Here is a 26,574-nt window from a genome sequence, read left to right as displayed (position 1 = left end):
CTCCTCTGATCATTATGTAAGAGACTTTTAATTCAGCCAGCAGTTGGGTTTTAGGGTTAGAGATAACAGGAAGACAAATGAATTTTCCCCAAACCCCTTTAGAGCCCTTTTGTGACGGAATTGTTACCCCCTGGACATCAACACTGTCTTGGGAGAAGCTGCCTTCTGACTTACATCTGAATTTAGTATGCAGCCTCCTTAGGAAGCCTTCTTAGAAGGCTGCATGGCATGAGAATTAAATGTAAACTTTTATCTTTCCTTTCTAGATCTCCTCCTTTCAATCACTAATCTCTCCAGGAAAGAACACAACCAAACAGTCCCATTAGGTAAGAGGCAGATGGAACTGATGTAAACCACCCCCCCCCCGAATTAATGGACCTGCTCTTTACTGCACGATGGCCCTTCCCAAGATGACCTTGCCAATCAGCAGATCTTGTTTTGTCTGCATTTTCCAGTGACTCCAGGCCCACATGCAGCTGAAGGAATCTGCTTTATTTCTCAAGGCAGTACCCCAGTCAAATGGTTCTAGAGGCTAAATAAAATTTGCTGACCTAGGCAGATCTTTAAAACAATTTTTTAATGGCAAATTACAATATTCAAACTTTGTAAAAACAGGCTCTAAGTATGTAATGGCGTGACACACTGGGGCTTGGGTTGTTGTGATGTTGTGATCACACACTGGGATCCCTCTAGGCATGGTGACGGCAGTAAGGAGCCACATTATGACACAGTTACAAGTAACCCCCAAATCTCAGTGTCTTTTTGTGTGTACATTTTTTTTTTTTAAAGGGTCTTGCTCTGCCACCCAGGCTAGAGTGTGGTGGGGGGATCATGGCTCACTATACAGCCTTGATCTCCTGGGCTCAAGCAATCCTCCTGCCTTAGTCTCCTGAGTACCTGGGACTACTGTGGCATACCACCACACTCAGCTAATTTTTTAATTTTTTTGTAAAACGGGGTCTCACTATGTTGCCCAGGCTGTTCTCAAACTCCTGGCTTCAAGCAATCCTCCAGCCTTAGCCTCCCAAAGTGTTGGGATTACAGGTGTGAGCCACTGTGCCCGGCCTCCAAATCTCATTATCTTGGCCGGGCACAGTGGTTCACATTTGTAATCACAGCACTTTGGGAGGCCAAGGTGGGTGGATCACTTGAAGTCAGGAGTTTAAGACCAGCCTGGCCAACATGGTGAAACTCCATCTCTACTAAAAATACAAAAATTAGCTGAGCATGGTGGTGCATGCCTGTAATCCCAGCTACTTGAGAGGCTGAGATAGGAGAATCGCTTGAACCCAGGAGGCAGAGGATGCAGTGAGACGAGATGGCACCACTACACTACAGCCTGGGCAACAGAGCGAGTATCTTAAAGCCACATCAGGGAAGCACAATTTTTCCACGTCTGTCTTGGGTCAGTTTGCAATTCTTGCTTTTGTCCCACCTCTAGGACCCACCCTGACAGGGCAAACGGAATCTGGAATATTACCAATCTGTGTGGTGGAGGGAAAGGAGATTATGATGTAGCATGCTGGAGGCTCTTCAAGTTTCTGCCTCAAGGAGACACACGTCACTTCCCCCCAGACTCCACTGGCCACAGCAAGTCACATGTCAGGAAAGTACGGCCTTCCCATGTGCCCAGATGGAGAGGGAAAACTCAATAGTTATGAGTTATACTCAGTAACTCAATAATAATAATCATAATAATTCAATTAATAGTTATATTCGAATTCGCAGTTGTGAATATCCCTTCTGAATCCACGATGGGTAAGGCAATGTGAAAATTCTCTTTTCTAGGTTCCCTTAGGATGTGTGTGACAAGATGTGTCAGTGCCAGAATTCAGCCCGTGATTCCAGAAGCCAGCGTGCCAACTTGGAAATCTGTTGCCCGTCATCAGAGCTCCCTACTCCAGGAACCCGGACCACCACAGAAAATTCCACAAAGCCCCGGCCTCTGCTATCTTTTGTCCCCATCGCGTTTACCTAATAGATGATCCTACCAATTCCCATTGGCAGCCCTTTGTAGTGTAATGAACAGGATGCAGGCTGATGAATGCAGCCGCTGCACAGAAAACGTCAGTTCTTTCATTAAGCAAACCTTCCCAAGTTCATTGTATTGAACCAGGGTTGAGGCTATTAGGCTGACACATGACAGAGCCAATTCTAGTCACATTGTAAGTGCCTATTCATGTTTGGCAAATTCCGTTTTACGCACATGCACACATTTAGAATTGGACTCTTGTTGACTGCAAATTTTTTTCCCCTTGAAATCTATTTTCCTATTTTTAACTGTTAATAATTAAGAAAAATCCCACTTTAATAATTGAGTCTCAAAGAGCCTAATTCAGGGAGAACATAATGGACGGCCACACTGAGTTTCTATTCTGCTGGCTGTACAGTATGCTTGGTCTTCCTAGACACACTGATATGGATACACTGGGCGCATCTGTAAAAGGGAAAATCGTAAAACATTTGGGCACAGAGTTTTGACACTGCCGGTTCTTCACTCTGCTCACATTTTAAGAGGGAAATATTATTTACAAGCTTGGAATCCCTGCTAGTGAGAGGAGACAGGACTAAGGACATCCTTCCAGGGTACAGACTGGGAATGACCTAGCCTGAACAAGGAAGAAGCTTAAAGCATCCACAGCAGCCAGGAGCTGTGACTGCTCTTTCTGCAACCTGCCACTTCCTCCATGGGCGATCATACCACAGCACTCATGCAGCACACATACAGTGGATGCCTCCTGGGTGGCCAGCCCACACTGGAAGTCAGGGTGTGTACACGAAGAGTTAGGGGCTTGACCAGAGGGAGAGAGACAAGAAAACTGACCATTACATTTGAACATGCTTAGTGTGGTCATGTTTCCTGAATCCACCCTGTTTTCTCTATCTCCATTATTATCACCTGGTCACCTCAATGGCTCTCTTCGACTCCTGGGTCACCTCCCAGCATATCCTTCAGCTTTCACTCCTGCCTCCTACACATTGCCCTCCTCATTGCAACCATGGCATCTTTTAAAAGTGTGATTCAAATTATGTCACCTGTTTGGTTCCCATGTCCCAGTAGTGATCACCATAACTCAAGTAAAATCCAGACATCATACAGTGGCTGCACATGTGTGGTTGGCCCCCTCTTGATGACATCGCCTATCATCCCTCCTGGCTCCAAGCCCACTGGCCACTTTCTCTCCCTTGAACACATCAAGTGTGTTTACACCCCAGGGCCTTTGCACTTACCACACCTGGCCTTGGGATTTTCTTTGCTGAGATCTTTGCATGTCTCTCTTCATTCAGGGTGTAGTTCAAATGTCACCTCTCCAAAAGCCACCTCTGATCACATACACAATCACTATCTTCTTCCCCTACTTTATTTTTATTTAGATGATGTAAGATATGTCAAGGCATATCCTGGATATCATGGACATCACTGCCAAGACATGCCATAAAAAGATATCGGAATGAAAATATAACTTTGCCCTAACACTTGTATATGGATGTTCATAGCAGCATTACTCATAATAGAAATAAATTAGAAGCAACCTTTGGAAATGTTTATAGAAGGGTTACCCATCATAGTCAGAAATAACCAGATGTTCATATCGCAGTATTCATAATAGCCAGAAAGTGGAAATGACACGAACTGTGAGTGGATGAATGAAGTGTAATGGATTGACAGAATATTATTTGGCCATACAATGGGATGAAGCATTAGATTGGTTCAAAAGTGATTGCACCAACCTAATACTAATACATGAAATAACACAAACCTTAAAAACATTAAGTGAAAGAAGTTACTTGGCCACATATTGTATGATTCCATTTATATGAATTATCCCAAATAGGCAAATTCATAGAAATGAAGTCAACGCGTAGTTATGAGAGATTGGGGGTATGGAATGGGGAACGCCGGCTAAGGGGTACAGGGTTTCTTTTAGGGGTGACAAAAATGTTCTGAAATTAGATAGTCGTGATGTCTGCACAACTTTGTGACTACACTATAAGCCAATGAACTGTCCACTTTAAAGGGAGACTATTGCAGTACTGAATAATCTCAGTCAAAAAACCAAAGCGATAGGATGTGACTTCCAAGATTAAGTTCCAAAACACCCTGGTTGCAGTCTCTCTCACCAATTCCTACACTCTCACTTTCTCATGTGGACAAAAGCCAGCTGCCACGTTACAGGCTGCCCTTTGCAGAGGCCCATGTGGCAACACCCAACAACCAACAGCCAAAAAGCTGAGTCCCAGAGTCCAGGAACCACCAAAAAACTGCATCTTGCCAACAACTGTGCAGCTTGGAAGTGGATCCTTCCCGAATCCAGCCCCAGTCAATGACCGCCCTCGATTACAGCGCGCAAGAGGTGCTGAACCAGGCTCAATGCTTCATCCAAAGAAAGCGAGATGATGAATGTATGTTGTTTTATGTTTTAAAAAAATAATAGAATAAAAATCAAGCCCATGACTGCCCGGTGCTCCTTCTGCTTTCTCACATTGCCTTCCTCATCCTGCATTCTTGGAACGGGTCCCAAGGGCCTGACAGTGGTATCAGGATGAGCACCTACATGGCAGGTGCTCAGTGAGGTTTTCTAGAATTGAGTAATAATTTCTAATACTGTTTTCTCCACATAAAGCTAGAAAATTCTCTCAATGAGAAAAAGAACAAATGAAAGAGAGAAAAAAACTAGATGTCTCATTATGCTCTCATGTTTTCCAATCCCTTATATGTAGATGAAATGCTGACCAAGACTCTCAGTGAATCCTGGTGACATTGCCTTGCCCCTGACAGCAACATTCTTCTAAGTACGAATAGCAGGCGGTTCTAAGATCTGGCCTAGGTTGTACCAACCTCACTTATTTACTAGGCAATTCATCCTCAGAGTAGCTGTCCACCGTGCCTCCCTGTAAAGCACTTAATCCTCACTTACTGCAAACCCCAAAGTCAGAGCATTCACTACTACTACTACTACTACCACTACTACAATTATTATCATTTTGAGACAGGGTCTCGCTCTGTCACCCATGCTGAAGTGCAGTGGCACCATCTTGGCTCACTACAATCTCCATCTCCTGGGCTCAAATGATCCATCCACCTTAGCTTCCTGAGTAGCTCAGACCATAGATACGTATCACCACGCCCAGCTGATTTTTTGTATTTTTTGTAGAGATAAGGTTTTGCCTCAGGCTGTTTACCCAGGCTGGTCTCTAACTCCTAGACTCAAGTGATACACCCGCCTCAGCCTCTCAAAGTGCTGGGATTACAGGCGTGAGCCATTGTACCCGGTCTATTAACTACTATTATTAAAAGATGGCATCAGTCCAGAAACAATTTGCACTGCCCTTCCTTGAAGCTTTCCCCCAAACATCCCATGCACAGAGCCCCCACCTCCTCCCCACCCCTCAGCAACACATCTCTTCCAAGAGAGATTTATTACAGGGCTGTCGACACAGTCCTACCTTTATGGAAAAAGATAAAAATAAGAAACACCTTGCAAGAAGATGCCATGGTGAAAGCTAAATCATAAAAGTTTGATAAGGAATGATCAAATCCAGACAAATAACTGTTCAATCCCACTTTGTATTAAGCAGATAAAGTCATACAGAAAATCAATGTGATGTATTGAAAGGGGAAAAAAAATTGCCCAGCTTGAGGATTGGACTACACAGTGTTATGAAGTGGTCGCTTCAGAAGAACCTTACAATACAATAGCAACATAAATTTTAAAAAATGGCGTGCTGATTGCTGACTTGTGGGACCTGTCAATGCATTCCCTGACAGTCCTCTCTGTTGCTGCTGCTGGAGATAATTTCTGGTGAGGGCGGGGGGACACAGGCATTCTCATGTGTGAATGGTAGAGAGGAAATTGGTTTAACTATTCTAGAGGACAATTTGGTAATTTTGGTGAAGTTAATTGTTTCAAAGATGTACACAGTGCCTTTGTTCTTCCACTTCTGCTGCTGGAAACCCTCCCCCCCAATATCCTTGCTCAATTAGACTAAATATACATGCAGGAACATTCAATACTAAGTCATGTGTAATAGTAAGACATGGCTCTAACTTCAACATCTATAAATAGGAATGCATATGTCAATTAAATGACACCATGTGATGGCATACTATCCATCATGGAGTATTAGGAGGTTGAGCTACATGTGCTGGTACCAAATAATCTCCAAGGCACTATTAAATGGAAGGAGTACATAATAAACAAAACGTATCCAATAGTCTCAGTTGCATGCATTTTTTAAAAGGCTACCCATATCTGCATCTGATGCTAAATGCATATAACGTTTCTGGAGGAATCCATAACAAACTTTTAATGATGGCTGCTTCTTTGTGAGAGAGGTTTGGGAATGAGGAAAATCTTACTATCTTATTGAAAGGTCTGAAACGTTTATCCTGAGCTTCTATTCCTTTGATGGATTCTTTTCCCCAAGTGAGTAGGGAGCTGGTGGCAAGCAAAACAAGAAGCAGAAACAACACAAAGAAACAGTAAAAACTTTTGCAGGAACAGGAGGCCCTGAGTTGTTTTGTGAATTCTCTGCAAAAAGACAGAAGGAGCTTTGAATGTTACTCATGATATGCCCAGCCCAGCTCCTCTCCCACTGGCAGCTGAAAAATGAACGTTGTGTTAAGTGGCCCCTACCACCTCTCAGGAAGAATATCAATGTCTCCAATTTCCTTTTGTTTCCCCAAGCCCACAACACACCTCCTCAAATAAAATGAACCATTGTCTGCCAGGGAAGCGGACCTTTTGTGTGCGGAAGTGCATTTTAGTGATGGGCTCACAGTGGTCAGTCCGTATCTACCACTTATTCTTTAAGGTAATAATAACCTCCCTACTGCTGATAATATTTTATATAACCTGTAATTAAAAACAAAAAAAGCAGCACAGTCCACAATAGTAAACAGATGGGAAAGGCCCTCTGAAATAGAGGATACGGAAAGCTTGCTAAAAAGAGCACACACTTGCAGAGAGAAGATAAACAACTCTGGTGTCACTATGGTGAATGATGTGTTTGCTTTGAGGTGAAATAATAGGAAATGAGGATCAATTAACAATGTACTGATGAGCCTACAATTACCGGGCTTTTCTGCATGCACTAACAGCATGTTAAATTTCTGGTGGTGACAGCCCTTGGGATGAGAAGGCGGCTGATAGTTGAGCCTGAGGACTGGGCTTTGCTCTTCTGAAATAAACATGTAAGAAGAGTCATGCTGTGTGTCTAAGTAAGAATGACTCGTTAAAAAAAGGCAACACTTTTCTCCCTTTATCTTTGACATGACACTTTCTATCTTCATGTGGGCAAATATACCAACACTGTCATTTTTCAAAGACTTTGGGGCACTGGTAAAATGGAAAGGAAAAAGCTCCTTTAGAAAAACAAACGTAACTCTCCTGACCCGATCCGATGGAGGCAGAGATGAGTAGTACAGTGCTTTGTAAAGCAAGAGCACTTTGGAAACATTTGATAATTGATTCAAATGAGGTCTTGAAAGGGTTTTTTTGTTTGTTTTTTCTTATCTTGCATTTTTGATCAGAAGTTCTCAAACTTTAGGCACCATAGAATCCCCTGGAGGGTTAAAACTAGATTGCTAAACCCTACTCCCAGAGTTTCTAGTTCAGGAAGTCTGGGGTGGGGCCTGAGTGCCGGCGCGTCTAACACGCTCCCAGGTGACCCTGATGTTGTTGGTTGGGGACGAGCCTTTGAGAACCACAGGCACGATGGTTAGGAGCTCAGGCTGCACAACTGAAAAAACTTGGCTGAATTCCTGATTCTGCTACACTGTTATCTCTGTCACATAGTCATTGAATCTATTTGTGCCTCAGTTTCCTCATCTGTAAAATGAGGATAAGAGTACCACCTGCTCATACTGGGTTAAACAGCATTCCCCCCAAATTTATGTCTATGCCAGCATGTGATTGATTTTTTTTTTTTTTTTTTTTTTCTTAAGATGGATTCTCGCTCTGTTGCCCAGGCTGGAGTGCAGTGGCGCAATCTCGGCTCACTGCAACCTCTGCTTCCCAAGTTCAAGGGATTCTTCTACCTCAGCCTCCCAAGTAGCTGGGACTACAGGCGCACATCACCACACCCAGCTAATTTTTCTATTTTTCGTAGAGAAGGGGTTTTGCCATATTGGCCAGACTGATCTTGAACTCCTGACCTCGTGATCCACCTGCCTCAGCCTCCCAAAATGCTGGGATTACAGGCGTGAGCCACCGTGCCCAGCCCTAATAAGTGATCTTATTTGGAAATGGAATCTTTACAGATACCACTTGTTAAGGTAAAATGAGGTCATCCTGCATTCCATGGAGCCCTAAATCCAACGACTGGAGTCCTTATAGGAAAAGGGAGCAAAGACACAGGTGAAGACAGCCATGTGAAGATGGTGGCAGACACTGGGGTTCTGCTGCCACAAGCCAACCAATGTCAAGGATTAATGGCAGCCACCAGAGGCTGGAGGAAAGGCACGGAGCAGGCTTTCACTCAGAGCCCCAGGAGGAACCAACTCTGCCAAGAACTCGATGTCAGGTGTCTGGCCTCCAAAACTGTGAGAGAATAAATCTCTGTTGTTTTCAGCTATCTAGTCTGTGGCACATTTTTTCAAGGCAGCCCTGGGAAACTTATACTGCATTACAGAATTCTTGTGAGGATTAAATTAGTGACTACACGGCAAGTATTTAGAGTAGGACATGGCACATGATGCCCATGACTTAAGTAGTAGCTTATATTATTATTTGGGTCTTATTAATACTTTGTTTCATTACTGTGCTATTAAAAATACCTTCTCATGGAAAGAACCAAAACTACAGAAAAGAGGGTAAGGCTGGGGTTCTCATCGGGGAGTGATTTTGTACCCCAGGGGTATCTGGCAGTATCTGCAGACGCTTTTGGTATTGCAAGTCTCGAGGAAGGAGAAGATGCTACTGGGGTCTAGCGGGTAGAGGCCAGCGATGTTGCTAAATGTCCTGCAATGCACAGGAAATCCCCCTCAACAAAGACTTTCCTGGCCTAAAATGTCAATAATGCCAAGGTTGAGAAACTCCAGGATAAAGTGAAAAATCAAAATCACTTGGCCTCTGAGTCCACTTTGCAAGGTGAGAACAAAAGTAATTTATTATTACACTATACTTTCTAATGAGATCAACACTAGGCTCTGCACACTACTCCAGCCCCTCTGCCCCGCTCCCCTCTAAAAAAAAAAACCTGTGTTAATAAAAAATGACAACAACGAAAAACCAGAGTCAAGCTTGGACCGTGAGAGGGAGCCTCAAGCAGTTATTCTGCGCCATCTTCCACGCTAGAAAAGGCAATGTGACCTCTTGTCCACTGGGAATCATTTTCCATCACATCCAAGGAAATTCGAGAGGGGCCTAAAATCTGTCATCAGAACCTGACTGCAAGAGACAAAGGTCCAGTGGGCTGTGGGCCTCTGGCTTCAGTCCCAGCCAGGGTCACATCTTTAACTAGAGGAGGGGTTAGACTCTGGGTCTGCTGATTCTTCTGTCTTCTTTTAGTGACTGCAGCGTGCATCCTAGGGGCAGGAATCCACCTGGACTCTCACTGACAAGCTTGTCCAATATTGTTCTTGACATGCTGCAGGGCCCTGGGCGTCAGGAAGCACAGGCTCCTTTAGAGGATGGGGGAGAACTATGAGGAAGAAGGAAAATCCCCTTCCCCCCTCCTCATTTTCTTCCCACCTGTGCGTTAAGGGCAGTTGGAAGGGTGGAAGCCAGAGAGGAGCGTCTTCACTGACCCGGGCAAGGATGGTAATGAGAACAGAAGGGGTGACGGTGGAGATGACGACAATGGACAGACTCAAAGACAGCAAAAAATGACAAACCTCAGCGATCAGCAGGACGTATCGGGTGGCGGTGAGGGTGACACAGGGGCCATACTGGCAGCCTGGTGTGTCAATTGTGCAACTGCATGAATGATGGCACCACTCAATTAGCCAGAAAGCCCTACAAGGGGGCTGCATTATTTTCAGAAATAAATGAGTACGTGAAGCAAAATGCTCATCCACCATGTGCCCCAAGAGCCTAACACTCCAGAATCTCAGCATGGACCAGACGCCATGATGGTCAGAGCAGCTGTGTATCTACAGCCTTCCCTAAATAGAGCGGCTGTGTATCTACAGCCTCCCCTAAATGTTTTCCTGTTTCCTATGAAACACGTCACATCTAGAACTCATCAATCTTCTGTGTCAGACCAATCTGCCTAAGGATTGCGGTGCTTGGTTTGGAAGGAACCTCTTCCCTTTCATCTTCTGCCATGATTGTAATTTTCCTGAGGCCCCCCAAGCTGTGCTTCCTGTATAGCCTGCACAACCATGAGCCAAATAAGCCTCTTTTCTTTATAAATTAGCCAGCCTCAGGTAGTTCTTTACATCAATGTGAGAATGGACTAATACAGGCACCAAGAGGGGACAGAGAAAGAACGTGCATTTTGGAGTAGGTGATCCCAAAAAGGCCTCATCAGCTAGTATTGATCTGCCACTGAAGGATGATGGGGAGACTGAGGCACACAACGGTGATCCTTTCTCACACACACACACACACACACACACACGTTTTAAGAAACAACAGAGCATAACTTTCATCCTCATGTTGACGTAATAATTTTGATCCTTCCCCATCCCTTACTGTACGGAAGCAAATCAGAAAGAGGGAAGAATAATCCACACCCCTATTTCCAAACAGACCTTGGCACTCAACCTAGATCTCACTCAATTTTTTTTTTCCCCTTGGCAAAACCAAGGCTTCCCCTCAGGCTGTGCAATGCGGATTTTAAGACGCACAAAGATAACCACGCTTGAATACAGAGCTGGAACCCTGAGGAAAGGAACACACACAGACAGCCCACAGGGTATGTGAAAATCAAGCCCACATCACCTAAATATAGTCTAACTTCTAAATAAGGCTTCAAATCACAGATTTGTTTACTTTCATTTGGTGATAATTGTTCACAGCAGAACATATCAGAAAATTCTATAATAGGAACCACAGCCAGGAAATAGTAAATAATTAATCACCCTCCCTCCCAGCCTCTTGCATCTCTGTTGATATAAATGACCGTATAATTCCAAACCCAATTATCACTACTTAGCCGTTCCATTTTGTAGTTAAAACCCCACAAAATTAAAGTGCATCAATTGTTAATGGTAATAGACCAAACAAGGGATTAAAGATTATTTTAATGTTTATTTCCTGTCAAGAGATCTTTTGGCAGGAAACACAGCAGACAAAAGGCTGCACACTCAGATGAGATTCATATATTTAAATCTTCTAACTTCTAGAACCATTATGGATATAATTACTTGTTTAATTTACTTGTTCCCTCAAGATACAGGCTGAGGAGATCAGGCCAATGTTATTATATCACGTTCTCAGAAAGGATACGCACTGCTCCGTAGCACTTTGTAGGCTGTTTTCTCTAAGTGGTCAAATCAAATTAGTGACCACGCCCCTCCACCCTGAGAAGTCGGATGAGGCAGAGACAGAGAGCGGAGTCTGAAGGGAGTGAGACCTCAGTTTCATTCTCAGGCTGCAGCCTGTGGCCACAGTGAGTCCCTGAAGCTAGTCTGAGTCCAGTTTCCTTAACTGTAAAATAAGGTTGATCAGGACCAGGATGCAGTCCAGGTGAGAAGGTCGCAGAAGACTTGGGGAAAGCCACAGAGTTAGCCAAAGCAAATAGCGACACAAAGTGTAAACCCAGACATTTTCATGTGGTGGCGCTCATTTTAAATGTGGTCACATAGATGATCAATGCTTAATTAATCTTTCTAAATTATCAAGATTATCGTGTACACATATACACATATGCACCCCCCCTCCCTAAGAAAAAATATGACTGCTACATTGAGGGGACCTTAGGACCCAACTGAAGAATCACTGGTCTATTTCCAAAAATCAAGACAACAGTATGTTCTACGACAATGTCAAATCAAATAATTAGGATGTGGGTTAAGAAAGGTTAAAACAATTAACAGGCCCCCAAATCTTATTTTTAGGTTTTATATTGGATATGTAATTATATATACACACATCCACATAGAGAGAGAAGGGTATAGATAGGTAGGTACATTAAAACAACTGATCACCTAAAAAACTATTTCTATCATGGAGAAATCAGAATCTGAAAAGAACGCAGGCCTCTTCCCCCAAAGAGTTCAGTTGATTTACCTATTTCTTTTCTGCCACTTTCATTAGAATATAAAAACCATGAGGGCGAAGATACCATCTGTTTTGTTCATTACTGTATTGCTAACATTTAAAACAGAGCGTAGCACATAGTAGGTAGTTGATAAATACCGCTGGTGTGAAGGAACGTGATGAGAATGATGACTGTATGATAATTTCATATTTTTAGAAAGGGATTTATATCTCATAATTCCCATATCAGTATGCGAACTTCGTTTACCGATAAAGAGTCTGAAAACCAGGGTGTTCAGGGTTGCGAGCTCTGTCCAAATCACCCACCCAGGTGAGGATCTGAAGCCAATGTCAACTCGCACTTTCCGATTCTAAATCCTGCGCTCAGCCTAAGTCACCACCCTGGCCTTTGAGAGTTTCCCTCTACCTGGATTTAGGAGAAGGCATTTTGCTTTACATAGCAATATGATGACTTCAGAAGTTTCTGCAATAGTGTGGGTTCCCAAAGCTGGATGTGACCTTGAGCAAATCTTAGTTTCTCTGGATCTCTGCTTTGCCTTTTGGAAGAATATTTGCAGTGTGACATGTGACGATGTTTGTTCAGACCTCTTGTGTGATTAGAGATGTGTCCTGCTGCACGTTACCGTAACAGACAACGTGATTCAAACCCAACTCAAAATATTACGTTGGTGCTACAAGTTACTGTGGTTTTGGTCATCACTTTCAATGGCACAAACTGCAATTACTTTTACACCAAGCTAACAGCTTATTTTATAACCAATGGAGGTTCAGGGTAGGAGGCCCATAGGACAGCTGAATCAGCGGCTCTAAAGTGCCACAATGAACTCAGGTTCTTTCTACTTGCCCCTCTGTCCTACACAGGGTCATTTTCAACTGTGGCTGCAGGTGGTCCGAACCCAAACTGGCCGCTGCTAGTCCAGGCTGCCCCGACGTCCACAGGAAGCAGAAAGTCTCTCATCCTTGTGTATCTGTTTTAGGAGTAGGAGGCTGGGCACGGTGGCTCACGCCTGTAATCCCAGCACTTTGGGAGGCCGAGGCGGGTGGATCACCTGAGGTCAGGAGTTCGAGACCATCCTGGCTAACACAGTGAAACCCTGTCTCTACTGAAAATTCAAAAAATTAGCCGGGTGTGGTGGCGGGTGCCTGTAGTCCCAGCTACTTGGGAGGCTGAGGCAGGAGAATGGCGTGAACCCGGGAGGCGGAGCTTGCAGTGAACCGAGATCACACCACTGCACTCCAGCCTGGGAGACAGAGCCAGACTTCTTCTCAAAAAAAAAAAAAAAAAAAAAGAGTAGGAAACCTTCCCCACAATCACCCCTCATATCCATTGGTCAGAACTGGGTCACATGCCTATTTCTAAACCAATCACTGGCAAGGAACACAGTATTATGGGCTTGGACTAATCATTGGAGGCAAAAGGATTTGGGGGAGTCATCCATTATTACTGCTCTGATTACTTTTACAAAAAGTGCAAGGCAAAAATAAATAGTAAAATCAGCCTGAGTTCTTTTTAAAAATAGTGTCCAAACTATAAATGGCCTAGCTGGCCAACACTAGGGAATGGTTACATAGAATACAATTCATTTACATGGTGTAACCTTAGGAAATTATTAAAAATATTTTTTCAAGTAATGTTTAATGACATAAGAAATTCTTGTTTTTTAAAAAAATTATATATATATGCCTATATATTACGAGCCCAATTTGTTGAAAAGAATGCTATCACTAAGAAAGAAAAGAACATACAACTAAATATTAAGAGTGATCATCTCATGCTAGTGAAATTAATAGAGCATTTTCATTCTCCTCTGTCCAAGTTTCTAAATTTTTCTTCGTTTTCTTCTCCTTCTTCTACCATGCACATTATTTATTACCATAATCAAATAACAAAAGTTCATTTTTCAAAGTAACAAATGATGTGTGAACTCCAGAACTGTGATGGGCAAGGGGGAGTCAAATCAGGTTCTATGCCTGGGTCCAATCATATAATTTACTTAAGGTCAGTATTTAAGGAAGATGAATAAATTCACAGTCTAATAAAAATATACACACATATAAAAGAAATATCTGCTTGTCTACCAACTCTATTTTTATCACAGAAGAATCTCAATCTGAAAAGAACAAATTTGGCATCTTTCCCACAGTCCCCAATTCTTGGGGATGATAAATCCCGAGTCCAGGATGGTCGAGGAGTCCTGGCTGGGTGCTGATGATGGCAGCAGCTGTCCAGGTAACACAGGGAGACCCCAAACAGGCTGAGAAATACCTGGAGCACCAGACACGTGAGTAAACTGCTGAGGGGTCTGCATGATCTATTACGACTTTCTTTAAAGTCCTTTATAGAGTCCACAATTGTATTGGGAATTCATGGGTCATGGCTTCCCTTTTTTTTTTTTTTTTGAGACGGAGTCTCACTCTGACACCCAGGCTGGAGAGCAGTGGTGTGACCTTGGCTCACTGCCCCCTTCATCTCCCGGGTTCAAGCGATTCTCCTGCCTCAGTCTCCCAAGTATCTGGGATTACAGGCATTCGCCACCACACCCAGCTAATTTTTGGATTTTTAGTAGAGACGGGGTTTCACCATGTTGGCCAGGATGGTCTCGATCTCTTGACCTCGTGATCTGCCCACTTCAGCCTCCCAAAGTGCTGGGATTACAGGCGTGAGCCACCATGACCAGCCCCAAACATCTTTTAAGTTACCAGGAGCCCTGGTCTCAAGCTGCCTTCTGGACATCTGGCTTATCATGAGGCCTCATAGGTACTTCCTTTAAAACAGTCCCAGGAATGCTAATAATACATTCACCTTATACCTGATCTAGGTGGAAAATCATCATCATCATAATGTAATTGATAATGGCAACCATCCCTGTGCCTGACATTCCATCTTACTTACACTCTCTATCACTTCATATGGGAATAGCTAGCAATACTTCCCATTCTACAGATGACAAAACTAAGGCTCCGAAAGAATAAGGCATGAGTCCAACCAAATAGTTTGTGAGAAGCCAGATTCCCACCCAACAGTGTCTCGTTCCAAAGCATCAGCTGATCCCGAAGAGGTTCCTCATCAGAGATTTGGGCTGCTGCTCCCGCACTCCTCAGTTATGTACTGATGCTTACCACCTGCACAGGAGGCAGGGGTCATTGTCTGGAGACATGAGCTGAGTCTCCATAAGCAAGAGCACTGAGGTTCTAAGCAAAAAGCAGGAATGGGTAAGCATGGAACAGGTAAAGGCAAGAGTTTAGCCCTAGACCTCAGGTGAGCATCAAGGATAGAGTCTGGCCTCACGCCAGCCCATCTTTGATACCATTTTAACAATCTGCTCACACTTCCAGGGACCTGCATGGCTTCCCACCTCCAGGGGACTTGTTCTCCTGCCAGAGTAAAACACTGAATAGCTGCTTGTATTCAACCTGACATCCACAGATATTTAAGAGTCTAATTCAATCGTTATATCTTCTCTCTAGACACAAAGGAACCACAGCCTTCCGGCACCTCGGGGCGCTCTCTCTCTCTCTCTCTCTCATTTGCCTTTCTTGTTTAAGCATGCCAGGGATGTACACACGTGAAACAGGGTGGATTAAGTAAAGATGCTGTACAGTGGTGCTACTTTGGTGCTTAAAATATAAGAAAACTTAGTGGATTTCTGATCCTAACTGAGGAAAATCAGGTACCTGGGCTTTGGGTCGGGGGTCTAACCTCCTCGTGAATACAACAGTTGAACAGATGGGCAATGGCTTCAGTAGTCAAGGAGCTATCAATCCAACAGGAGAAAAGCCAAGTTTCCATCAGTCCTAAGCTCACGAGTCCCTCTGTTAAGGAGAATCACATTACGATGAAGTTTTAGGACATAAACCAAACAGCCAAGCCACCTTTTCCCTATTCCATTTCCAAAGGAAGATGTGCCAAGTAAGTGATAATATAAATCTGTAATGTTCTATCTACATCAGGGTGTCTGGCTGGCAAAAATCCACAGTGGAACCTTTGTAGGCCAGCTGAGATTTGTGGGACGGGGGAGACGTGGCATGGAAACCCATTCCATAACCTTTCACCATGCATAAAATTTACTGTGAATGGAATTCCTAAAAGTCCATGTTGGCCTCTGATTTAAAACTATTAAATCTGGTTTCCTGAGAACACCTCCATTATAATAAATACATCACTATGACAACATATGCTAATTACACAATCTCAAAGACCAGAGTGAACAACCTATACATGAAAAATGCATTTGCACGCAGGTGTCCTGGATTCATACGACTCGGGCTTTAGATTTGGGTTGAGTCACAGGGCAAATCTCAAGCACTGCCTGGGCAGTCTGATGTCATGGTGGAAAAGCCTGAGAAGCAAGGCATAAGGACACCAGTTTCACACAGGTGACAAAATGAATCTGTGTTCATTTGTAACAGGGGCAGTATCTCCAGCTTATAGAATTTAAGAGGGAAATTATCTGTTATGTTTACAGATAGGAATATGTTCTTCTGAAAGACAAAAAGCGGATACACATACTTCTTCATCTTCAAAGTACGTCCTGAAGAAATTAGAGAAACACTATGGTCACTGTATGTAGTGATCTGTTAAAAAGAAAAATGAGATCCTTTCTATGTAAGTTAGCCAAACACTCTTTTTTATTTTCCTTAATCTGGGTTCATTTGTCCTGCTTTTCTCCTTCTTCTTCCCTCCTTCCTCAGACTTTTCAGCCAGTCCTACTGGCCTCTAGTCTGCTATGATAGTTACAAAGATAAAGTACAATAGGCTTCCAATCTACAAATACTCTAATTGAAAGAAAAAATATACAATGGAACCTCCCTCCATAGAATGACAGATAAGAGAGGTGAATCAAGATGGTGTCCAGGGCTTTTGATCCAAACACAGACACACATTTGGATCCTGCTTCCATTACTGTGGCTTACCATATGTGGAAGCCAAGGTCATTTAATTCCTCTGTATGCCCATCAACCAGACCTGCAAAATCAAGGCTTTGAGTATGTAAGTGTGAGGTTTTCCTAAGGGTTAAATGAGATAAGTAAACCCAAGCTGTACACGGTAGACTCAACACATAAAATAATAACATAACAACAGTAACAAATCATTTTAACAGAGGTCAAAAGTGGGCAGAGTCATAAGTCAAGGACAGAAGGGAAAGTAAGCAAAACCTAAGAGGTGGGAAAGGACAAGGTCTATGGTATGTACCAACAAATGGGGGAAGAGCCTGGTGCAGTAGCCACGCCTGTAATCCCAATACTTTGGGAGGCCGAGGCAGGAGGATCGCTTGCAGCCAGGAGTTTGAGACCAGCCTGGGCAACAGAGTAAGACTCCAGCTTTTTTGTTTTCCTTTTTGTTTTTAATAGCTGGATGTGGTGGTGCTCACCTGTAGTCCTAGCTACTCAAGAGGCAGAGATGGGAGGATCACTTGAGCCCAGGACTTAACAGGCTGCAGTAAGCTAGGCTCACGCCACCACACACCAATCTGGGCAACAGAGTGAAATCTTGTCTCTAAAAAAAATTAAAAACAGGCCAGGCATGGTGACTCATGCCTGTAATCCCAGCACTTTGGAAGGCCAAGGTGGTTGGATCATTTGAGGTCCAGAGTTTGAGACCAGCCTGGCCAACATGGTGAAATCCCATCTCTACTAAAATGCAAAAAAAATAAATAAATAAATTAGCTGGGCGTGGTGGTGGGCGCCTATAATCTCAGCTACTTGGGAGGCTGAGGCAGGAGAATCCCTTGAACCCGGGAGGTAGAGTTTGCAGGGAGCCAAGATCACACTGCCGCACTCCAGCCTGGGCGACAGAGCGAGACTCCCTCTCAAAAAATAAATAAATAAGTAAACTAATTACTAATTAAAAATCATCAAAGAAACAAACAGGAAAAGCCATGTGGGAAAAAATTAACCTAGTGCAAAGCTAGTGTACAAATAAACAAAGGGAACCCAAATAATAACAAATGGAGGTCATTTATTCAGAACTTCCTGCAGCCAGGCAGTCAGCCACCATCAGTTGTGTTTGGCAGAGACTCAAAGGAGGTAGGGAGAAAGAAAGCTTTATGGTTAAACAAAAAAGAAAGTGGATGCCTTCCAGTATGCTCCGATTGGAGGCTGTGGACATGGGGAAGCCGGAGGTGGGCTCACTAGACCAAGGCATCCTGTATGATTGGCTTGGGGAGCATATCTGGCTTTCTCTGGTTGGTTCTGCGTTGGAAGTGGGGACAAAAATTAGCAAAACTGGGCATTACTGACCAAGTCCTGACCATTCTGAGTTGACTGCTCCAGAGCCTGTGGGTCAGCGTTCCATGACTAAATATGGTCTGGCCATTGTCCATGTGTATATTTGGTGTCTCATTAGCAAGACATCCTAGGGACCAGTGACTGTTTACCTTACAGCTATCTGCAAAAAGGATCATGACAAAAACTCTTCCCCAAAGCAGCAAAGCAGTGAGTGCAGGGGAGCTGGCTGGCTGCAGACGAAGGAGTGAGCACGCACCAGAGTTTCCTTACAACAAGGGCCTCTCGTTCTCCGAGGGCGCCCACGCAATCTAAAAACCAGTCCCTCGCCACCATGGGTCTTTGTACAGGGATATGCATGAATTAGAGAGGAAAAAGGTGCTTTGATGTCCTAAAGAAATAGCTGTTTTTCAGACAACTCCTGGGAGGTGGTAATGTATTCAGTCACCTTTCAACATAATTCCTGTCTGACTCATTTTCTCTCTGGCTTCATCTTCTCCAAGGTGGTGCACACCTGTTCTGGGTGAATAAGAATAAGTGTGGGGTACAGATAGGGAGGGTTCAAGAAGCCAAATGAATTCCGGAAAATACTAAGGGAAAGCAAATGAAAAAAAAAAGCCCACCGTCCATATGAAATTCCTGGCAAAGTGATGACTAATGTTGTCTTTTAGAAAATCAGCAGTAACAGCCTCTAGATTCTCAGAGTGAGAGAGGAAAAAAAAAGAGCTGGGATCCCCCAAAGGCAGAAATATTCCACTTGACATAACCAGCCTTAGCTAACACATTTGTGGCTTCTGTTCTAGAAACCTCTGTCTTGAGTCCAGTTAGATCTGGGTTTCATCTCTGAATCTGGCACTTAACAGCCAGTAGACTCTGAGTCATCCTGCAGGCTATTTTGAGTTATCAGAAGGTGATGGTCTGATGTTGATGTGCTGCCCAGCACTCAGTATGCCCTCAGGAAAATGGTAGCTGTTATTTTATAGAACGGGGAGGAATCTGCCGGCTCTTACAGCACAGTGGCAGTGAAAGTTTGAGAAGATGGAGATCAGGCTTAGCATACCTCAGACATCCATTCCCTTCTCTAACAGACCCCAAGGTGCTTTGTACATGATTTCATTGTGTACTGAAAAGGGCCTATTATCATGTAACCATGTGCTAATCCGTGTAATGATGGAAACCTGGAGACCCACGTGAGCAATGAGAACCAGCAGCCAGTCTCCCAGGTGGAAGGAGGGATAAGCAAGAGTCTGCAGCTCAGTTACTCCTCATCCTCACCGGGGTCTGGCCAGCATCCATTCCCTTTCCTGTAAAGCACTCGCATTTCCTTTGGGAATCAGCCCTTCTCGCTGTCCTGATCCATGTGTTTTGAGATCTCACAGTAGCAAGTGACTCATGTTGGTTCAGTGATTCCCAGAGGCTGATTCAAGGATGTCCCCAGCTAGACCCAGGATGGTCGATTCCAGATTGGGGCAATGGGGAGTTTCACATCCTCAAGGCTTGGCCATCATCGGGGAAGGAAGTTCCTGGGTCACAAAGGGAGAGCTGGGCCCAAAGGGAAGAGAAAGACTCTTGATGACATCTGTATATCTGGCCCCAGCAGAGTCTGAGCCAGTTACATGCCTAGAGTTGTCACTTCCACAAGGCATCCCCCTCTCCAACCTGCCTAGCTTCAGTTAGTTCAGTGAGACTTCTCTTACTCACAAGCAACACAGCCTGACACAGCAGAGTTAGTTTTGGCTGACGGGAGGTAAAAGGAAGGCGATTCTAGGCATGATCCCTAACTTCAGTGAACTTATGTTCTTGTTCTAGGAGGAGGCAAAACCAAGTAAACTGAAAAATAAAATTTAAAATATGTACACCAGGCACGATGGCCTGTAATCCTCTCACTTTGGGAGGCCCAGGAGGGCAGATCACTTGAGGTCAGGAGTTTGAGACCAGCTTGACCAACATGGTGAAACCTAGTCTCTATTAAAAATACAAAAATGAGCCGGGAGTGGTAGTACATACCTGTAATCCCAGTTACTCGAGAGGCTGAGGCTGAAGAATTGCTTGAATCCGGGAGGCAGAAGTTGCAGTGAGCCAAGATCACACCACTGCACCCCAGCCTGGGTGACAGAGTGACACTTTGTCTCAAAAAAAAGAAATTAAAATATATAAATTGCGATGAGTGCTAGGAGGCTAAGGAAAGAAGGGCTAAGACGGAGGATAGATGGACCTTACTTTCTTTAGTTAGGACAGGATGGCAGGCAGAATAATGGTGCCAAAAGGCCAAGTGTAGTGGCTCACACCTGTAATCCCAGCACTTTGGGAGGCTAGAGGATTGATGGAGCCCAGGAGTCCGAGATCAGCCTGACAATAGAGCAAGACATCATCTCTACCAAAAACAACAAAATCAAAATCAAAAGGCATCCATGCTCTACCCTGAAATCTGCAAATGTGTTATTTGGCATAGCAGAGGAGACTTTGCAGAGTGAGGTAAGTTCTTGAGTTGAGGAGAGTATGCTGAGTTACCCAGGTGAGACCAATGCAGTCACAAAGGACCTAAAGGGTCACAAATAAACCTAAAAAGATGACAAAGTGGGAGAGAAGGGGCAGAGTCAGAGAGAGAACTGAAGACCCTGCACTCCTGGTTTTAAAGATGGAAGATGTGGCCACCAGCCAAGGAATACAGGTGGCCTCTAGAAACTGAAAAAGTCAGAACAAATTATCCCCGGAGGCCCCGGGAGTCCAGCCCTAACACCTTGATTTTGGCCCAGTGAGACCCTGCTATAGTTTGGATGTCTGTTACTTCCAAATCTCATGTTGAAATTTGATCTCCAATGTTGGAGGCCGGGGCTGATGACAATAGTCTATGTCACGGGGGTGGATGCTTCATGAATAGATTAATGTTCTCCCTCTATTTGTTCCCAGAGAGCTGGTTCTTTTTTTTTTTTTTTTGAGACGGAGTCTTGCTCTGTCCCCCTGGCTGGAGTGCAGTGGTGTGATCTCGGCTCACTGCAAGCTCCGCCTCCCGGGATCACGCCATTCTCTTGCCTCAGCCTCCTGAGTAGCTGGGACTACAGGCACCCGCCACTGCGCCCGGCTAATTTTTTTGTATTTTTAGCAGAGACGGGGTTTCACCGTGTTAGCCAGGATGGTCTCGATCTCCTGACCTTGTGATCCACCCGCCTTGGCCTCCCAAAGTGCTGGGATTACAGGCATGAGCCACTGCGCCCGGCCAAGAGTTGGTTCTTTTAAAGGCCCTGGCACTTCCCCTCCCCTCTCTTGCTCCCTTTCTCCCCATATGTTCTCTGAACCTGCTGGCTCCCCTTCACTTTCCACCATGAGTAGAAGCTGCCTGAAGCCCTCATCAGAAATACATTGGCACCATGGTTCTTGGACAGCCTGCAGAAACATGAGCCAAATAAACTTCTTTTCCTTGTAAATGACCCAGCTCAGGCATTCCTTTATAGCAACACAAAAGGACTAAGACAGACCCATTTTGGACTTCTGACCTCCAGAATGGTAAGAGAAGACATTCATGGTATGTAAGCCACTCATGTGTGGTCATTCGTTACAGCATTGACAGGAAACTAACACAGATGGTCACGAAGGGCCTCTCTCTGAGGAAGGAGCATTTACACTGACAGCTAAGGAATGAGGAGGTGGTACTCACACCAAGGGTAGAAGACGACCATCGGGGAGAGAAACCAGTACATGGAAAAAACCCTTAGATACGCAAGAGCTTGAAAGATTCTGATAAGAACAAGCAGACCATTGTAACTACATTGTATATTGATTAGCCTTGGGGTTTAGAGAAGAATTTAAAGAACTTTATTCAATGCAACCCAACTTTTGAAGAAAACAAAGTACTATTTAATGATTTCCTTCCTCTTAAACTCGTTGAAGAGTAGAACCAAAACTCACCATTTATTAATAGTTACTAATACAAAGAATTCCACAAAAGTACAATTTTCCTTAGTAATTCCTATCTATATTCCTCACATGCCTTGCAGATTTTCTATTATGTCCTCTTCTCCTATATGCTCTCCCGCTGTACCTACTAGTATATTCTTAAGCCAGACTCATAATCGTCGCGAAGTAAATATTTGTTGGATAAAAGTGCTGAGGTTTGGCCGGGAGCAGTGGCTCACGCCTGTAATCCCAACACTTTGGGAGGCAAAGACAGGAGGATCAGTTGAGTTTGGGAGTTCCAGACCAGCATGGTCAACATGGTGAAACCCCGTCTCTACTAAAAATGCAAAAAATTAGCCAGGCATGGTGGCAGGCTCCTGTAATCCCAGCTACTTGGGAGGCTGAGGCAAGAAAATCATTTGAACCTGGGAGGCGGAGGTAGCAGTGAGTCACCCCACTGTACTGCAACCAGGGCAACAAGAGCGAAACTCTGTCTCAAAAAAAAAAAAGTGCCCAGGTTTTTGGTTTGAAAAGACACTCCCTGATGCTATTTATCCCCTGTGACTTGCTCTCCTAAGTCATTCTAGAAATAATAAAAATTTTTGTTTACATAGAGGAGGGAGGTGACACATGGGGTAGGCGTCAGTCCAACAGCACTACCTGTCTGATTAGATGTTTAGGGTGGGGAGGAGAGGGAGGAGTAGTATTTTTTTTTCATTTTATGTATTTATGTATTTATGTATGTATGTATGTATGTATTTATTTATTTATTTATTTATTTTTGAGATGGAGTTTCGCTCTTGTTGCCCAGGCTGGAGTGCAATGGCGTGATCTCGGCTGACCGCAATCTCCACCTCCCGGGTTCGAGTGATTCTCCTGCCTCCGCCTCCTGAGTAGCTGGGATTACAGGCATGCACCACCATGCCTGGCTAATTTTGTATTTTTAGCACAGACAGGTTTTCTCCATGTTGGTCAGGCTGGTCTCCAACTCCCGACATCAGGTGATCCGCCGTCTTGGCCTCCCAAACTGCTGGGATGACAGGTGTGAGCCACTGTACCCAGCCGTGTTTTTTGTTTTGTTTTGTTTTTATAAAGTATCATCAAGATATCAAGGGAGCTGGAGGTTACTAATTATGGCAACTGTTTCAGGCTGGGAAGAAAGTATTATTATTATTTTTTTTTGGAGTGGGGGGGCTGTCCTCCATCCCATTTCAACTGCTGAGCAAGCAAAGAGCGATATGAATAAACTCTACAGGCACAAGAAGTCTAGGGCTTCCTTTTAAATCAGTTCCTAAAAGGCAAGGAACCAGTATATCATAGTGAGACAATCATTTATAACGGGGCCATTATTAGGAGCCAAGATATAAAAATCATACATGAAACAGCCTTATAAGCAGATTCAGTGCATGGCTGATTAACCTCCCTCTCCTGCTAGGGGCTGGACGGCTCTGGGGAGTGGTAATGAGATGTGCAAGTCATTGGCCTTGAGGTCACAGGTTTCAAGCTGGACATGTTAGAAGGGGCCTAATTGCTACTCATGGGTGACTTGGCAGCACACCTTATGAGCTGGGAGACACAGAGACAAGGGTTCGAGTCCCGGCACTGTCCCTGAACTAGCCACTGGAAATCTGCAATAGTCACAGATCCTCGGGAAGCCTCAGTTTCATGACTTACAAAACCTTGTCAGGGTTGATTTTGTTGTTGTTGTTGTTAGCTAAATATGAGTATGCTTGGCACACGGCAAATATTTGATAAATGATAATCCTTCATGTTTTCTAGGCATACTTGTCTTCTTTTGACTTCTTAGGCATTAAGAAGGCAAGAGGTGCTGCAAATATTACAAGCTCCAGAGCTGTCAGATCCTCTTGGTTCTGGATAGCTACGCAGAGCTTTTCTGCCTCTTCAGGTAAACAATGGAGAGGACCTTATCTTGGCTTATCTAGTTGGGGTTAACAGGAGCAGGGATAACAGGAGCACTAACATTTACTTTGTGCCAGGCACAGTTTAAGTATTTCATCACCAATAACTGATTTAATCCTTACAGGATCACCAGGAAGCAGGTCCTATTATTGCTATTACAAACCATCACCCCAGGATTTTACACCGAGTAGGATGAGTGCCATAATTCGGCAGTAGGATTCCAGAATTTGATGGACTATTCAAGTATTTCCTAATCCTAAAGGGCTGGACAGTTAGAAAAGAGATGTTTTTCCTGCATTTTGTCATGAGTGTGCCTCACGCCCAGCATTCCCCACTGAGGTATGCTGATGCTGATGTGCACCCACACACAGCCTCAGCAGAAGCAAAAAGAAATACCATAGCAGTCGAGGTGGGAACTGCCATGGACACCAAGGAAGGGAAACACAAAAGGGAGTCTTCATCCATGTCTCACCTGGCAGCAGCCCACGGCAAGAACATGGAGACTCAACTTGCCCGGAAATCTCATACATCAAGCAGCTCCTGGTGGCACGAAAATCACAGGAACAAATAAGTGAGGACTGCAGGTCTGGGCAGCATTGAATTTGACCTGGTGCACATATATGGAGCTCAGTAAAGTCGACAGATTCCATCAAGGCTGAAACAAAAGCGGGGAGCCCAAAGAGAAAGAAGCAAGGACAGAGACTTTCAGCAAAAAAGGAAAGTCAACATAAAGGGACAGAACGAGGAATCTGGAGACAGAAGCCATGGGTTCAAATCCCAACTCTGACTCCTAGTCCAATCCTCTATCCTCCACCTCCTCCCTGCATTCCCCACCCATTTCCTTAACCTTGAAATAAGTCAACACCTTCTTGACAACACAGGATGCTATAGAATGGATATTCACAAATTATCTCTGGCTTAGGAATCCCAATTCAAGTATATATAAAAATGCCATATATTTTCCTGTTAAATGGAGAGAAATTGTCAATTATGTGCGGGACAGACAGTCTCCTACACAGGCATGTCGCATTCAATGTACTAGAGTATTTAAGTGTTAACTCTCCAATAAATTGGTGGTTGTTTTTCTTCTTTTCTTCCCTCTTTGCGTTTTCCAAGGACTTACGGCTCTTGATGAAAAGGGAGGAATAATCATTTTTTCCGTGTCTGCGATCAAGATCTATTTGGTAACCCACTCCTCTAATACCGCCTGTGCAGAGAAATAATTTCGGCTCCCTGTTAATTTGAGTATTGAACTGAAATTCTGCAGCTGCTTTCTGCCAAGCTTGAAAGCAGAAATTAATTTCAATGACCCAGGCAAGTGGAGGGGAGCTCTGTCAGGTAATTAGTCTTCGTCTTTTGCTACTCAGGGTGTATCACTGTGTTAATCCATACATAAACCTAGGCATTCCCGGAGTCGCTCGCAATCTGCGGGGCCGTTTAACTACCTCTTGCTTGGGTTAACCACGAGCCGGGCATCTGCAGGGAAACGGATGAAGGCTCCCTTTCATGTTTCCCTTCCTTCTACCTATTTAGGGCCGGCAGAATGAATGTGGCTGATTTACATGTTCTTTTCCCCATTTGATTGAGTCTGCAGTTGATTAAATAGAGCTTGGGGTGGGAGAGGGGATTGGGTGGGGAGGGGTTCCCACTCCTGCTGCTTTCTGACTTGCCAGTTTATTAATGAAAGAGCCACGGATATTGATAGCCCTGACACTACAACTGCAGCAATTAAAGGCTATGCCCTTCCAGGCTTCTAATTAAAAAGGAGCCTTTTTCTCTCCAGGATGGGTCCTATTGTCATATTTGCATTCGATTGTGGCTCTGGTTTGGGGGTTTCTCTGCCTTTTCCTTTAGAAAAAAAAATCTCCTGGGGGAAACTTAGACCTGAAAAAAAATAAACACAGCGTGAAAGGCTTTGTTCTCAATGGGGGTCATTCTGAAATCCAAGGAAGAGAATTTTTTTGGAGGAGGCACCTGTTCACAACCACAGCCTGCTTCTCTCCCAAACCCTTCTCTCAGCTTCGAGGAGTGTTTCAGCTGTTCTATGTTACAGTAATGCTCAGTTAGGACAAGTTTCGCAGCTGGTTCCTTTCCTTTCCTTTCCCTTTTCCTTCCTTCCATCTGCCCTTCCTTTGTTTTTCTTTTTTTTTTTTTTTTGGAGAGAATCTCACTGTGTCACCCAGGCTGGAATGTAGTGGCACGATCTCGGCTCACGGCAACCTCTGCTTCCCAGGTTCAAGCAATTCTCCTGCCTCACCCTTCCACGTAGCTGGGATTACAGGTGCACACTGCCATGCCCAGCTAATTTTTTGTATTTTAGTAGAGACGAGGTTTTACCATGTTGCCCAGGCTGGTCTTCAACTCC

General features: G+C 44.2%; 1 protein-coding gene and 1 long non-coding RNA gene across 3 annotated transcripts in view; both read right to left on the bottom strand.

Annotated features, from left to right (window-relative positions):
- Positions 1 to 18,466, bottom strand: part of LOC144338237 (uncharacterized) — a 156,759-nt gene extending 138,293 nt beyond the window's left edge. The window contains exon 1 of the long non-coding RNA XR_013412205.1: positions 17,906 to 18,466. This is a non-coding gene — a long non-coding RNA (uncharacterized LOC144338237). The remainder of the gene's footprint in view (positions 1 to 17,905) is intronic.
- Positions 1 to 26,574, bottom strand: part of WWOX (WW domain containing oxidoreductase) — a 1,123,672-nt gene that overhangs the window by 545,090 nt on the left and 552,008 nt on the right. The window lies entirely within an intron of this gene.

The sequence above is a fragment of the Macaca mulatta genome, chromosome 20, assembly GCF_049350105.2.
Source record: "Macaca mulatta isolate MMU2019108-1 chromosome 20, T2T-MMU8v2.0, whole genome shotgun sequence".
NCBI classification, from domain to species: domain Eukaryota; kingdom Metazoa; phylum Chordata; class Mammalia; order Primates; family Cercopithecidae; genus Macaca; species Macaca mulatta.
This window is presented reverse-complemented; position numbering and strand designations above follow the sequence as displayed.